The 17,077-nt window shown below is 40.2% G+C and overlaps 1 long non-coding RNA gene across 2 annotated transcripts in view; it reads left to right on the top strand.

Annotated features, from left to right (window-relative positions):
* The window catches only part of LOC132317855 (uncharacterized), a 102,828-nt gene that overhangs the window by 23,105 nt on the left and 62,646 nt on the right, over nt 1–17,077 (top strand). For both annotated transcript variants that reach the window (XR_009484245.1, XR_009484246.1), the window contains exon 3: nt 16,847–16,898. This is a non-coding gene — a long non-coding RNA (uncharacterized LOC132317855). The remainder of the gene's footprint in view (nt 1–16,846; nt 16,899–17,077) is intronic.

Below are 17,077 nucleotides of genomic sequence, written 5' to 3'. Positions count from 1 at the left end.
TATTTCCAGCAACTCAATGAAGAAGTTTTAAGAATATATATAAATATGATTTTTATTTATGATTTTGGGTTGTAATTCTTTTAGATTTCAACCTTTGGTGTGCACCCTTGTTTGCAAGGGTGACTTTGCCTGAGCATCAAGGTCTAACTTAACTTGGGAGGGTAAGTTTTCTGTGTAACTTAGTAATCCAAGGGAGCTCCTAGGACGGACTTTCCTCACGGGGATGTGCCAGTGAGTCCAGCTGTGGAGGACCTGACCAGAGGCAGTCACATTCACCTGAATGTGGAGGCTGTAGGCTTCATTTCAACTCCTTTTGGATGTTGCACAATTTCGGTTCCAGCATTGGCTTTCTTCTGATACAAGTCTGTAGAGGCTTTGTGTGAAATCAGGCCCTTACACTGTAAGAAACAACTTAAAATGTCATTCTAGTTCAGTAGACACCTAATGGCTTGATGATTAAATAAACTAGCCAGCCCCCCTGAATCCTTAGGTGCAGCAGCCTTCTGTCAAGCGCCAGATCTCCAGTTTTTCTTTTTCACAGAACCATTTCTCTATCTGTGCTTCTACTAGGACCTCTCTCTTTCAGCTCCACAGGCCTCTCCCTTTTTTGGTATGTTTTCAACTCTTAAAGTTTGCTAAGCCAAAAGGAAAACCCCTTGTCACTCTTCCTAACCCCCGTCCCCCATTTCTGAGTTGAGGCGTTACGTTTGCAAGACTCATCTTGCTCCCCTGTGTGCTGCCCGTGCATCACCACTATAGCTAGCACAAGGGAAGGTTCTTTCTCTTACGCTTTCCTCAGTGCCATGGGGCTTTTTGACACTGTTGGCAAGACAGCTTTTCTGTGTTACTATATTGTTGTAGCTCAGCCCACCCTACCGAAAATATATTCTTTCAAGATGTTTGTTTCCTTTAAATGATTTAGCCTTTGAAAATGCCTCTGGATTAAGAATTTATGGGAGTATAGTGTACTTGTATTAGACATGTACTTTACTGGGGTAGCCTAGCTAGGGAAAATGAAATGTGTTTCTGTATATTCCATCTTCCCCTACTGCAGTGAAGTGAGAACAGGCTGCAGGATAGCATTGTGCGTCTTGGTGGCCACACAAGCACTTTGTATTCGCTGGAGACTTGGAGGTACGGCAGCTGCATATAAATATGCATAGTTGGAGAGATTCATGATTGTGCCTCATTCTAGGGCTGATTGGCTGTAGTGCTGCCACTGCAAATCAATGAGCGGTTTCCTCATCTATCAGCTGCTTCCTTGCTTGAAAGCAGGCAAAATGGTTAAAACACCAACAGCCCACAGAGGGCTCCTGAGTGAGTGAGACTTGTTTGCTACAGCACTCAAAACATTTCCCTGAATCTACAGTAGCTCTCAGTAGATGAATTTAGCACTCAGCAGATTAATTTAGCTCCCAGTGTGCTGGATTTAGAAAGAAAAACTAATATAGATGAATACATTCTGTTCAGCCAGCATATTTTGTTTTGCAACAATACACATGTCTTATTTGAACTGCAATCTGGTTGGAAAGCATTTTGCGAATGGTGCATTGGTCATAAAAATGAGTCATGCTTGCTCATTTTTTAAAAAGCTCTCATCTAGTGCAGATTAAGGAAAAAGGTATTGAGCAATTCACTGGAGAAAGTATTGGAATTTTAGCCATCTCGGATGAACTTTGGGCGTTTTTTTAAGGTAGACTTTGACATTGTGTTGCAAAAAAGTAGCAGCTGCTTTTCACTTTCTTACCTGCATAGCCTACTAGGTGATGTGTACCGCCCTGCTCATGGTTGCCTTGCTCATTTGCCTCATGGGCAGGGTTCAGGCAGGGTTTCCTTGGAAGGATTTGCAGGCTGGAAGCTGGCAGTATGTCTAATGGCAGTTGGGAGGAGCTCTCGAGGGTGAAAAATTCATGATACAAAATCCATTGTTTTATGACTTTAGTATAAGCTTTAGCTTTCTTCCTTAACCTGGAAAATGTCACAAGGAAAATGGGACTATATTGCTTATGCGTGGTAGCAGTGTAACTAGCTTGCTTATGATAACAGTAATGCCTATTATTTCAGGAGCTGGGAAACCGAAAAAAAAGATAAAGATATAAAATAAAGCCATAAAAATCTAGGAGCTGAGGAGATCATTTGACTGGCTTTTTTAAACATAAAATGGTCAAGGAAATGAAAAGAAAAATGCTGCAAAATGACAAGCTGGCTTTCTAAAGTAGTATCCTCAGTAAATTAGTCTCTCATATGAAAGACTAACTCCCAACACATCTTCCAGAGCACTTCTTGATAAAATATTTCCACTACCAACAGCAGGATGATTGTTATAAAACATTCTTTCAGTCCCTCAACAATTTTTTTAAAAAACATTAAAGAATGGGTTGAAGAGCGAATAGCTCCTTTCAATTGAGTCGATGCCGTACAGTGCCGATCTAATTTACTCAGAAGGAGCTCAGCTGCTACAGTGATGGGCGCTTTATAGTAGTGATTCCCAATCCTATTTAATCAAAGGGCTACTGAACGTTTTTGAGAAGACAAACAAACCAAAGACCTGCCTTTTCAATGGCAGTGCAGTGGTTTTCATTTACCAATAGATAAAAATGAAGCAAAACTTTGGATGCTCTTTTATGAGGTTTGTTTTCCCCACTTGTTTGTGTACTGGCTTGCGTGTGCAGGCATGTGCGTATGTTGTCTTTTTTCTCAGTTTTAAATCCTACAATATTTTTGGAGATTATTTTGTAATATCTTACCAGCTACCAGCAGCTTTTAGTCAGTAGCTTGAGAAGCACTGCTATGAAGACCACAGAAGGCTGGAGGCCTGGTTCGTGTTTTTTTCTAGTAGTCTTGCACATCAAACCATAAAGCAGTCTGTGCACAGTTGCCCTCTTTCTTCTAGATGGTAAATGTTGCTTTTAGTAAGAGACTCTGAAACGGACAGCTCTCAGGCATCATGTGGGATTTTACTGGTTCTCCTGTGTGGAGGATGAGGCACAACAGTGCGGCAGGAGGGGCACTGCAGGGAGGCAGTGGTGACTCACCATCCCTCTGGCTCCTCTTTTCCAGGAGGAGTGGGAATTTCTAATGAATAAATCCTTCTGCTGGAAGAGGAGGTAGAACCACCACTGTCTCGCGTGGACTCAGCAAGGCTGGGCAGGGCACAGAGACAATGAAGCTGGCACTGTGTTTATTCACTGCCTGCATGTTCAGAAGAGCAGTAGTATGTGGTGCATACATATCTATAAGTACAAATTATACCTGTCAGGGCCCTGAGCACATCTCTTCTTCACTTCCACCCGATGTTTATCTGCCTTGGCTTGGGGCATGGGTGTCCAGTCTTGAAGAGACCTGTGAGAAAACTCAGCAGGGCTCCCCCTCATCTTCAAAGCTGCATTTAAGCCCTAGCCCAGACACACCACACTGCTGCCCAGCCCTGGACCCTGCTGAGCTGTGCACCACCCTGACCCCAACCCCATCCCATTCGATTTCGGGAGCTGCCTTCCCAGCCAGGCCCGGTGGCAACTGGGGATGGCTGGGCCATTGCTGACCCTGGTCACCATCCCCAGCCTGGCCCAGCTCGCCTTGCTGGGGGCTGCGGGAAGGGACTGTTAGAAAGGGAGGATACCACACCGCCCTGGCAGCCCCATGGCCCCAGCCTCCCTGCAATCCCACATCCCCAGTGGAGCAGGGACAGAGATGCAGAAAACGGTTCTTTTTTGCAGCCCTGAGTGACATTTGGGCCATACTAAGCAAGGTGAGGTTTCTGCTAACTGAGATCCAGCTTTTAATTGGTGCTAGGTTTGAGTCAGCCAATCTCTTCTTTTCCTTGGCTACGTTAAGATGGTTTGGTAGGTAGACAGAGTCTGGGAAAGCTAATGATAACTCACAAAGAAGCAAGCTCTACTGCTAGAAGGTCTTTGTGGATGTTGCAAGGTTGAGTACCCTGGAGTGTTAGCCTCCACAAATATGTTGGGTAATAGGGTTTTTTGGTAATTAAGCTTTACTTTTGGTAGTCTGAGTTTTTGACCTTGCAGAAGGAAACCTATCTTCAGTGTTTTCTCCACTGCTGTGGGGGGACATCTCAGCATCCTGCTGCAGCTACTGTGAATCCTTACCTACCACAGCCTGCCTCATTCATCTCCTCCTCCTGCTTTCAAGGTTTTCTTACGTTCTTTGCAACAGCTACAGAGGAAATTAAAGGCTTTATTTCCAGACTAGCTTCAGATGTCACAAATATGGAGGCCAGTTTCTGAAAATCCAGTTCTAAAAACTTCAGTGTTTATTGTTTTCTGTGCTTCCCTGCCAAGATCTTCTCCCTGCTGTGGCAAAATACTGCCATCTGTAAGATATATCAAGCTAAATGTTAGCGTATTGGTACTTGTGAATGCCATACGCTCATTCATGGCCTTGTTATGGTTTAAGATCACGCCAGACTTCATGGCATGCAGGCCCTTGTTTTGAATGTCTTTTTTTTTTTCCTTTTAATTCTGTCTGGGCAAGTTTAAAAGTTCCAGCTTGGGACATATGTGTAAGTTGGGGTAATTTCATCTAGATGTACTCCTATACATAAATGGACATTGTGGCTTTAATATGTGCATGGAAACAAGGGATAATATATATTGGTAGAATTGACTTGGCTGTACATTGTAACATTATAGCATGTCCTCAGCAGTGTAGCAGTAGTGCTCCTATAACTTCTCATGTAGAATATTTGCTGTTACAGGATTTACAGAAGTTAATTGATCTCAAAACTTGCTTTTACTTGATCATTACAATAATATTTATACATTTATATAAACATAGTTTCATGGTCGTATTAAATGAGTTAGGAACACTATTGGCTGTTTCTTCCCAGGAGCACAATTGGCCATCTCTTCCCATCCCTGTGACTTCATTTTAAGCTGCTATTCTCAATATTCTTGACAATTTTTTCATAGTTTATAAATGATAAAGTGAACTAGACAACAGATGTTCAGATTTCCACTTGTGCACAAACTATACTTTGTCATAGGGACAGGACCAAACAATCAATATAGGTGCAGTCTAAGTTGTTTAAATGGACGTCGCATCATCAGGTGTTCTTTCCATCTTCCCTTGAGAAACTTAACGAATATAAACAATAGACTTAGGTTGACTTGATCAATTCATGGGGTATGGAAAGTATTCAGTTTGAAGCAGATAACCTCTTTAATAAATTTGCTGCTATTTAGAAATATTATTTGGTTTGTTTTGAAATTCACAGAAACATGGATCTAGAGGTTGTACAGTTTTGGTCCTAGGAAACAGTAATTTTGTTTGATGAGGAACAAAAAACATTTTAGTTCCCAGTTCTACCTGTCCACTGAAAATAATTTTTATTTAATTATTATTGCTTACATTAGGCACTTGATTTACAACAATGTTCCTCTTCATCACCTTTTCCTCCTCTTTCCCCTGTTCCTGCCCCCCACTTCAGCAGACTTATCTCTCTGATAATAATTTGTAACAACTTTGTCTCTGAGGAGTTGTACTGGCAAAGTCATAGTGGCTACCTCTGGCTGCTATTTCTGTGTCGGCAGTGTTTCTTCATGAAATAGTGGAGCTGTCTCTTCAAAATAGGTAACAGACTCTAGAATTGTCTGGTGCATCGGCAAAATCCCAGTCTTCAGTAAAGTCTTAAGGTGGAAAAATTGGATATTATTTTCCTGAATAGAATAATGCTTAGAATTTTATATTTTTTCCTCCATATTTGATGAAAGCTTTGGCAAAGAGTGTTGAGCAGTATGGTGTGATGGACCATACTGTCCTGAGGCAGATGCCTTTATAGCACAGAATGGTCCACTTTTATTTTTCTTTTTTCTCCCAGAAAAGAACTTCTGGTGATCTGTAGCTCATCTTGAACCTTGAACTTGATTTTAGTTTAGGTGGGTGTTGGTCTCTTCTCCCAAGTGACTAGTGACAGGACTAGAGGAAATGGCCTCAAGTTGCGCCAGGGGAGGTTCAGGCTAGATATTAGGAAAAAGTTCTTTACCGAGAGAGTAGTGAAACATTGGAATAGGCTGCCCAGGGAGGTGGTAGAGTCACCCTCCCTGGAGGTATTCAAGGAGCGTGTGGATGTGGCATTGTGGGATGTAGCTTGATGGACATGGTGCTGTGTGGTGTTGGGTGGGTTGGTCTTTGGTGTGTTGTGCCTTGTTGTTGTTGTGTGGTGGTTGGCTTGCGTGGGTTGTTTGTGGTGGGGTTTTTTTTTGTTTTTGTTTTTGTTTTTGTTTGGGGTTTTTTTGGTTGGTTTTTTTTTTTTTTTTTTGGTTGGACTTGATGATCTTACAGGTCTTTTCCAACTGTAGTGATTCTGTGATTCTGTGATTCTGTGATTAGCTCTGTATGTTGCATATTATCTAAGATTTTCAGTGGTAGAGAAAGTTAGATTGTTGTGGCCAAACCCACAGCCTTGCTGTAATCTGCTTGACTGATTGACTCGGGTTACAAGCAAGGGACAGTGGAGCAGCTTGTGCTGTTGTGCACTCTGGCAGCTGCAGGGGGGTTGAATGATTACACTGCTAGGAGGAAGGCCGAAGATACAAGATGGGAAGGTCTGAGGGAACATGCTGGAGGAAGGCTTCTGAAGAGAAACAAACATTTCTGGATACTCTGAAGTGTTGGTATACCGTGAGTTCATCTTGGCCTAAGTCCACTGCAGGATCTGTAGTTCATTTAATGTAACTCTGCTAGGCTAACCCAAACGTATGCTGGGTTTTTCTAAATGCTGTTTGAGATATTCTTTGGGTCCACAGTAGACAGGCCAACTTCTCCCACATTTCCACATAAAAATCTGAGTTCAGAGAGATGAGTAGAATGCAAATATTTTAGTAAGTAAAATGTTAATGGGAAGATGATAGAAAAGGAATAATCCTTTTTCTCATAAAAATAAACCACACAACTATAACTGGTACAAAAGACATTCAGAATTAGAAGAAACAAGGTGGTACTGGAAATAGCATAGATTTTGCAGTCACTTTGGAATTCTGTACAGAAACCACACATAACACATTCCTTTCTTCTCCTCCTTCTGTTGTTTTTTCTTTAACTGCATCTGGTAAGGGCTATAGGGACATCAATTATTATTGTATCAGAGACTAAAATTAGAAGTGCTGCACACAGCAAAATATAAATGGCTAGACAGTTTCTGGCTAAAGGTGTATAGGGGGAGGAAGAGACACCCCATTTCTTTGCCCTGAAGCCAGCCAAAATAGGTCATCTATGCACAGATCACTCCAAGGGCAGCAGGGGAAAAAAAATATATACATAAGATTTGCTGAACCCTTATCATTTAGGAAGTGGGAGGAATAGTCTGTAGATTAGCATTCTAGTCTGGGTTATCAGAAACTTAGCTTTGGTTCCTGAGCTATCACAGATATCCCGCGGTTAAGTAGCATAAGTAGTTTTCCTATGCCTCAGTTCCCCGTCAGGTAAAAATAGGGATCTCTTACAGGGCTGTTGTGGGGATAAATACCTAAAGCTTGTTAAGTGCTCGGATTATTCAGTAATGAAGCTTGCCTAAGTACCTCGAAGCACTATTTAGGCTGGAATGTGTATATGCTGTCTCCATGCACCAAGGACTTTCTTAATAACTTGCTCCACTTAGCTTGGAAAACAGAGGACCCAATGCACCTAAGAGGACCAAAAGATCAGCGGTGTACTGAACTGCACTTGTGTCAGAAACAAGAGATGCTTCTTGGTGGAAGACAGTTCTTTGTGCTGTGGCTGGACATCACCTAAGTAGAAAACAATCACAATGCTTGGTCCAAGGAGATGCCAGGGAATGAGAGAAAGCTGCCTTATCAAATTCTCCATTGAGAGAGGAGGCAGTGGAGGAGCAACACAAGCAAGTACTTTATAAGAGGGAATATTTCTAGAATTGAGACTTTTTCATGGAGGTCAGACATACAGGAACAGGAACAAAAAATGGAAGAAAAATGAGGCAATAGGAAATAACAACAGAAGTATTTTTCTCTTGGTAGATTATATAGCTCTGGATATAACTGGGGAGCTGGAAAAGGAGAGGGAGAATATGTTGGAGAAGAAAAGTGGGAGAGAGTGACAGTAGTGGCTACTGGAATAGAGATGTCAATTTATTGTATTTGACTAGTGAAAGACTAGTGTTGTGGATGAAGTTGTGCAGACAGGGGAGATCACAGAAGGATCAAAAATCAGAAGATTTATAGTTTGCAGCTAAGAAAAACATTTTGTGTGGGAAGATTTTGCTTTAGAATAGTCAGAGGAATAATAATTATTGAAATACTTCTCTCCAGCTGAAAAACCTCTGAAAGGAATCTGTCTGTGTTACCAGAGAAAAGAAGGGTGCTATAGAGATAACATAGCTTTTTCAAGGTTAAAGGCAGAGGTCACGGTGGTGCTGTAAATTCCACTAGCTTCAGCTGTCTGCGTCAGGCCCCAGGAGGAGACCTCAGGCTGGCTGCGTGCAGTGAGCCAGGGTCTCACATGGGTGATGAAACCACTGCTTTCTTCTTAGTCGTTATAGTGAAAAGTGCACTGTAGGTAAGTGTTTGGCTGTGTAGGCAACAGGTTCCTGATGTAAAAATAGTTATGGGTGGGAGATGTGACTTATGTGGAAAAATACTTAGGGACGAGATAGTCAACAAAAGGGAAAGCAGTGGGAATGCTGAAGCTGTACTGGGAAGGATGAACCGGAATTTATCTAGGAACGGATACCAAAATTTTAAGGTATAGAATAATCTTTAGGATGAAGTGTAAACACAGAGAGTTTCAGACTGTATTTGGAAGATGAAATATTCATAGAAGACTATCTTTGAAATCTCAGGGATTAGAGTTTTTACTTTGCTTTTTGCTTTTATTTTCTTTACTTTGCTAAGACCATGCAGTTTCATAGCAAAAAACCAAAGAACAAAGTGACATGTCATCTCATCTCACCTCCTGTATAGCACTATATTTGGATAGATTTATTAGCTGAGGTTTTTGTTTGGTTTGTTTGAGGGGGCGAGCAGCAAACAGAATATACTTTTCTCCTGTTTAGTCACACTAGTTAAAAAAAGAGAAATTTGGTGTTTAGCTGTCAGGTCTATGTACTGTTCTTGTACAAACCTTGTTTAATAAGAATTTAAGTAAATACAAATGAAATATTGAAAGCATAAAGCATCTGGAACATTTTAAAGATGGACTGAAATACAATGTGATTAATTTCTGTTGTGCTAATTATACCTATTATGACTTAAAATGGATTCCACTTTGCAGCCATTGTTATGTAACTTGTGGCTTTGCAGTTCTTTGAAATGCAGTTTTCTATTCATGTGGTGTATTAAAAAATGTTACAAGACAAATTACAAAGCTTAACTCAAATAGTGCCAAAAATCTTAAACAAGTTGTTCTACTAGATAAATAACTAGTGTAATGCTTACTGGGTTTTTTTTAATTCAAAAATAAATGGTAATGTAATGAGCCAGGGCTGAGCGGGATGTGTTTTTTTTCTGTTTTATGATTTAATGTAGTTGCTCTGCACCCATAGTGAGGTGTCTAAGATCAGTTTGTGAGCTATTACTCCTGTGTAGTATTTTGTATTCGACAGTGCAGTCAGCTTTATGCTGCATGGATTGTAAGTGTAGCGTATCGCTGAGTTTGAATACTCTGGCATATAAGACAGCTCATAACAGGGGCAAGTGTCATGTTAAGTTTTTTACAAACAACAGCATTCACAGTCACTCAGTAAAAGAGAAGGTGAAGCACCATGTTGTTCTTGTCCCTAAGTGTGGGTCTGGAAGAGGTATGTAGGATGTCTTTGCCTATTGAGAGCCTTCAGATGTGGATGTGGGTTTCATCTCCACAGGCAGACACTTTTGACCCTGGCAGTGAAGCTGCAGGGAGCAATAAGAAAGCAGAAATCTGCTGTTTGCCTATTTAAGGGGAATAATGAGGCTTCTTGGGTGACTCCCAGGATGGTCGCCTGGCTGTAGATCTACTCCAGGTGCCCCACAAAGTAGCTGTTGTGGGGAGCGAGCTGCAGGGGATGGTGGCTGTGTGGGAGTTGTGAATTTGCCTTCTGATCTCCTCCAGATGCAGTGGAGCTTTTACTTCTCTCTTTTTCCACTATAATGGGCTTACGGTGCAATCCAACCCCTAGCAAGTATATAAAAATTAATCCTGTTTTAAGTACTTTTGGAGAAAAAAGACTTCTACTTGAAAGACTTTGTCCTTTTTTTAGCAGAGTGAAAATACTACTAACAAAATGAAAATAGTTATGTAAGCTTTGTTTTGATAAATTGGTCATTACTTGCATGTTGTTGTAGGAATCTGACTGCAATTAGCAGAGCCAATATTTGAGTCTAATTTCACCCCTAATTTGAGAACTGAAGTGAACTTGAAGCCTTACAAAGTAGAATAGAATCATGGAATGGTTTTGGTTGGAAGGGACCTTTAAAGCTCATCTAGTTCCAAGCCCCCTGCCATGGGCAGGGACACCTTCCACTAGACCAGGTTGCTCAAAGCCCTGTCCAACCTGGCCTTGAACACTTCCAGGGTTGGGGCATCCAAAACTTCTCTGGGCAACCTGTTCCGTTGCCTCACCACCCTCATAGTAAAGAATTTCTTCCCTATATCTAATCTAAATCTACCCTCTTTCAGCTTAAAGCCATTACCCCTTGTCCTATCACTACATACCCTTGTAAAAAGTCCCTCTCCAGCTTTCTTGTAGGCCCCCTTTTAGGTACTGGAAGGCTGCTATAAGGTCTCCCCGGAGCTTTCTCTTCTCCAGGCTGAACAACTCCGACTCTCTCAGCCTGTCCTTATAGGAGAGGTACTCCAGATCTCGCTTGAGAAACAAATGTTAAGTTCTTACCCCAAAATCAGTCAACATTTGCAAGAACCTCGAAGAAGTTAAATTCATTTAATAAAGTGTTTGTTTCATTTTCTGTATTATGTTTCTGAGACAGAACAGTCCACAAAATAAAAATTATAAAAAAATTAAAAATCCATATCAAGAAAATCCCTCTAAATATTTTGTGTTTGTTCACACAAACACATGAGAAAGAAAGAGAGTTTGGTTCTAGTTGTACTTATGTGCTTACTTTAAATGCAGAAAATACCATGAACACCTTTTTCCCCAATAATAGTTCAGTTTTAGTGGTATCTAAGGTACTGGTAGATAACCTCTTCAGGTTTTTTTGCATTAAATATGACTTCTCAGTCTTTTCAGATTAACCCTGTTCAGCTGGAAATACGCATTACCAGAAAGGGAACTTTTTTAAACATTAAAGTTCAGAGAACTCCAACATTTTCAATAAAATTTAGAGTATTCTGTTGGCTATTTATGCATTAATTTATTACTCACCATCTCCAATATCAATAGTATTTTCCTCCTGAAATATATAATTTGCTTTTGAAAAATGCAAATAATTTTATTTGAGTTAACATTTTTTTAGTTTGCTTTATACTGTTGAGCTCTGTGCCATGTAATATAAGTTTCATTTTGGTTTAGCTGCATAATGGGGTCAAAACCAGTCTTGTTTAGCAAACATGCTGTCATTCAGTTGTGAGGGTAGGAGTGCGTCTTGCTGAATAGTGCTAGATCTTGCATGTTTTTTGCATTACTTCTATTATAAACAGTGTAAATAAGTCTACCAGAGCTTTGCCCACTGAGCAAAATGAATCCATTTAGATAGGACTTCACTGTTGGGGTGCTGGTGGTCTCTCCTAGGCACTCAGTTGCTGCCACAGTGAGGTCTATCTCCATAGCCACCTAGCTGGAATCTCCTCTCACTGTTGGTAGTGTTCAGCTCCAGCCCCACCCCAGCCCTTGCAAGGACTAAGCACCCTCCACTTTATTCAGCCATGTTTCTGTATCATGGGAGCGTTAATTGGGACAGCCAGTCTAAGGTCCATCTCAAACTGCAGATCTTTCCTTCGGTCTTGGCAGTGTCTGTACAGGCAGCTATCCATCCCAGGAGGTCTGAGTTGGAGAAACCGGTATCTCTGCCTTGCGTCGCTGCACGCTGAGTAGAGCCATCAGTGTCCTAGGAGCATTGGGGTTGCCCTGGGAACCCCTGTTTAGCTCAACTGCTTGCTTTTTAGGAAAGTTTTAGGGATAAAAACTGAGAAAATAAACATCTCCACCCGTCTCCGCAAGAGTGATGTATCATGATATATCTGAATCCACCTTGAGAACAGAAACCTGATTCCAAGCTGGAGAGCTGTGGGTAGCTGACACAGGGGTAAAAACAGTTGCACACTGCAAGGCAAGAATTTGCAGCTCTCACAGTTCACTGGACACATTCATCATTGTGTTTGTAACCAGCCAAGTATTTTGCTGGTGTAAGAAGGTGTATGAAGCCCATCACAGCATTATACTTGAAAAAGCCATAAAAACACTGTGCAATGAAAAATATACTGTCCTGAAATGCCTTGATGCTATCACAAACCTATTGAACTGTGATTCTCCCTGTCTCCCCGACTTTTTCGGTGCCCCTTAGGCAGGTGTATATACTGATAGATTTCTTTTATCTGTTGACTTTACATTGTTAGCTGGAGGATTTACAGTGCCATTTTTTATGGAAATACTTGAGTCTATAATAATAAAATAAAACAGGTTTTAGTACTTAAAAAAATCCTCACTTTAATTAGCCAGTGTCCATTTCTGTTTGCCCTCAGTTCTTATTTCTTTTCCTTTTTTCATGTAAATGGGTGTGGAATTGGAGGGAAGACGTTTAGGCATTAAAATGTACGTTCCAGCATTATTTGTGGTGACCTGACTTTAACGTCTACAGGACTAGGGTCAAAAAAGCCAGTTTAATTATCCGCAAACATCCAAGAGCTATAGACAAGAACCCCAGTCTGTTGCTTTTAGCTATTGATAGGGCTAACCCCAGCACTGGTGATAGTGTTGCAGAATAAAGATCTTCCAGAAACCCAGTTAATGGCATCTTTGTTCCTAACCTGTGAATTTGTAGAAGTCCTAATACTGTAGGTTTTAAAAATTAATAATGTAGAGCTGAAGTGAAAATAATACTTTGGAAGTGGGGATGAAACAAACTCTTCCCTTTTCATCTTTCCCCAATGATTTGCAGGCAAACACAACCCCAGGCAACTTCCAAACTTCCATAATTGCATTGAATTCCTTGTTAATTGGGCTTTTCTCTTGCTATTGAGTTCTTTCTTGAATAATGCCTGCTTTATAATGATTTGTGTGCAGACAATAAATGTAGAGATTTAATAGGATGAAGGCTGTAGCTCCATATAAAGATATTTAGACTTTAACTCCCATTGAAATCAATACCTTTGCAAATCTTGTTTTAAGTGACTTAAAATTAATACACATAAAATAGGATTACTATTAAATGTTTAAAGGATAAAAAAAATTAACAACACTGTTCTTCTTTGAAAAGTGACTGTAAAAATTATATCTTTAGAGTTGCATGATATTTGTCTCAGTACCTTGATGCTTTTTATATCGTATCATATATGCTCGGTTTGAAAATAAGAAGTTGGTGACTGTGTCTGCAGACTCTGCAACCTAGGAGGGAAACTTGCTGCATTTCCTGCTTGGACTTTATCACAGGTAAAAAAGTCCTGTCTTCCCCCATCAGACTGTTCGTGATGCCTTTTCCTCCAGTGAGAGTGGGGATAACAGTTTGTTTGTGATTCACTAGAAGGTGAAGGATCCAAGATACTTTTCTTAGCAATACAGAGATAAGTGGACTGAGGAGGCGTGAGCGATATTTTTTGTTCTGAAAGAGGCTGTGACATAACTAATGAAGGAAGCGGAGCTGCTGATGCAAAATGTGCCTTTTTTTCCCAGAGTGAGGTCATATGTTAAGACCTTTGGCTGGTACAGGAGTGCTGGCAGCAGCAGGGATGGGTGTACATCACAGCTTTGAGATGTGGCCAAGATAAGCAAATTGCATCCGGTCTGTCATTAACCCACTTACTCTTGCTAGTTTTCATGCATATCATGTTGTTACTGAAAGGCTACCCAAAAGTCTAACGGGGAAAGATAATTTGCTCCCCAGTGCCAAACAAATGTAATCATCAGGACCATCTCTGATGTGCTTGGCTCTGGAGTCTAACCATGAGTGATTGAGGATGGTGGGATATAACTGGTGTGGATGGAGTTCAGATCCAAAGCTTCCCTTACAATGCTGTCAGGAAAAGGTACATGAACGGTCATCGGCGAGACTGTTGACTTTAAGTGCACAAAGTGGTAGTCTTTCTCAGGCAAATATGGTTTTAGTTAAACATGGAGAGACAGGTATTCTCCTAAATTTCTTGCTGTTCTGAACACATTTGGACTTTTGTCCAATTGATTGCACAGCAGTACGGGTTCTGGTTATGTTTTCTGGTGGGGTTTTTTTTGGGTTGGGTTTTTTTTTCCTAGTAAAACTCATTGCACTTCTGTGTAGAACCTCAAAATAAAGGATTATGTACACCAAATCTTACAAAAGCACAGTACCCACTGTTCAGTTTATCCTTTATCCTCAGTTATCTTTTCACTGTTTTTGCATTTGTTCAAACTCTCTTGCTGTTAAACTGCTGAAAACTTGCCTGCTATTAGATCTGAGTAGAGAAACTGTTTTATCTACAGTGACCTGCACAGTTGCATCAGTCCAGTGGGGCAAAACCAGTAACAGCACTGTAGTTTGGACTAGGAAGATAAGTCCCATGATAAATCTTTCTGAAATGAGACAGAAGTGCTCAAAAGTCACAAACAGGCAGGTGGCTAAAGAAACAGTAAGGATATGACCCTTTCAGCTCAAAGCTGCTTGACCCAAATCCCAGATTTTAAATTAAGATAAACTAGTCTGGCTACATCAGAAGGATTCAAATGTTACCCAGAGGAAACTATATTTTATTAGCAGCATATGCTCTAGGGTTTGCTGATAATTGGGCTGATCTGACAGAGTTTGCAGTTTGTCTGTACCCTTCCTCATTGCTGTTTATTAGTCCATTCCAAAATTCTCAGCATCATGGTCACTGGCTTCCCTTTCAGTGAAAAATGCAAGGCGTGTTGGCCAATACTCATATGTGGAATGATGTTCCATATGCCAGAAACTGCTGCCTCAGGTGAATGGAAGAGGTGATAGAACTGTCTTCAAGTCTTTCCTTGACATCGTATGACACTTCCCATTATACGACTTCATTTCCAGAGTCCAGGTTTAAAACTATGTTTCTTTAGTCAGTTTCCTTGCAGTCAACAAGTATTTAGTGAAACACTACCAAATGACCCTTCTGTCATACCGGTTTGCAGAAAGGATGGTATGGTGTCCATTATTCCCTGACCTCCAGGAGGACCATCTACATGTTCCAGCACTGGAGTTGGTCATTGTGTTTGGCAGCTATCATGCTTCCTAACAGGATTTCTGAAGATTTTATGCATTCCCAACACCCTGAATAGACATTTACTTATCAAGAAAACCTGTGTTATAACATTATTGAAGTGGGAAAGTCAAACAGTACTAGTGTAGCTTCTGCAGTTTGATGTAACCATCCTCTGCAAATGCGCTGTGGGAATCTTTCCTTACTTGGTAACACAATTCTTTTTCAAACTGTCCTTGATCCAGACAGTGAGCAGATGGGCCATCTCTGAGGGTGAATTTGGTTTGTAGTAAGGGAAAGTCTTGTTCAGAAACAGAAAGTGGAAAGTATCTGGTGACTGAGACCATCTCAGGACAAGAAAAAGGAGTCTCATGATAAAGTTCATTAAAGCCTTGGAGAATAAAATTCAGTCCTCTGATTTACTGCAGAGCTCACATATCAAGGTGTGAAGTGCATTGGGTCAAGTTTTTAGAGATGGTCAGCAATTGTGTGTTCCCCATTTTTGTAACCTCAGTTTGTCACCTAATTTGCAACGTGCTTGGTATTTATGTCTCCAGCTGAAATCGTTGTGAGCAGTACCTTGAGTGTATCAAGTGCTGTGTAATCCTGAGTCCTCTGAAAAAAGTGAGCCCATGTGACCCAAATTAAGTATTCACTTTTCAGCGTGATCTCTTAGCACCAAGGAACTCATCTGGGACAATGTTATTCCTCCAAAAGAATTTGCTGAACTTGAGTTGCTCAGTGTTTGCAACACAGTCAAAGCAATCATGATTAGAGTGTATGGACCATAGCAAAATACTGCAGTTTTTCTACCAGGATTTGAATACTACTCCATGAATGTCTCTCCAGTCCACATGTTAAACAATGAAATTAATACAAAATATCAGTACTTGTACTTTTTGAATGTCTGTTTGTACATGGAATGAAGAGGAGTTCCCATTTTACCAATTAGCAACTGTAGCGTATTCCATAGTCATTGAAGAAATAAGAGTTGCACAGGGAGGCTAACATTTGGTATCTTCTAATATTTATATTAATCTCATTACAGTCTTAATAATGTTCTTTTCATACTGTGTTTATGTATATGAAATGTTATAGAAAGTAAATGAACTATGTGTTTTCCAGTGCCCTGAAGAACATTTAACGAGAAATTCATGTGCTTTTTTACCAGATGGACATACTCTAAATCTGAGTATCCTTTAAGGAAATAATGATAGCTATACATTTGTATTTGAATGAAAAGACACAAAAGTTGATACCAACTACATAACAGATACCTTTAATCCTTTTTGAATAGCACAGTATAGTATGTCTATTGGTTTTAGTACTATTGTTTATAAATGTAATCCTGCCACACAGTCAGGACTCTCTTGGGAAAACAGTAACCTAACAGATTTTTAGAAGCTTTTTCTTTAGTATGATTTTGCTGATTGCAACTTCTGTATAATAGTAACCACTCATTGTTACTAATTTGTCATCAAAAAAATGAGAGAGAGAAATAAATTATAATTAAACATTTTTTTTTCTTTTACAGATTTCTTTTACAATGTATTCTGCTCAGGCCAGTGAATTTTGTTACTGACCAGGTAAGCAAATATGCATAGTCAAAGTTTTTTCATAAAAATGTTTTCCAGACATTAGACAACTAATTCTGCGAGACTGGTGTTCTGCATTGTTGGAGAAAATTTGCAAAATCTATTATAATTATGTTCAAAATGCTGTTGTCAGTTTCTAATTTAAAAAATCTGTTGAAATTTCCAGAGTT

The sequence above is a fragment of the Gavia stellata genome, chromosome 1, assembly GCF_030936135.1.
Source record: "Gavia stellata isolate bGavSte3 chromosome 1, bGavSte3.hap2, whole genome shotgun sequence".
Classification (NCBI taxonomy): domain Eukaryota; kingdom Metazoa; phylum Chordata; class Aves; order Gaviiformes; family Gaviidae; genus Gavia; species Gavia stellata.
This window is presented reverse-complemented; position numbering and strand designations above follow the sequence as displayed.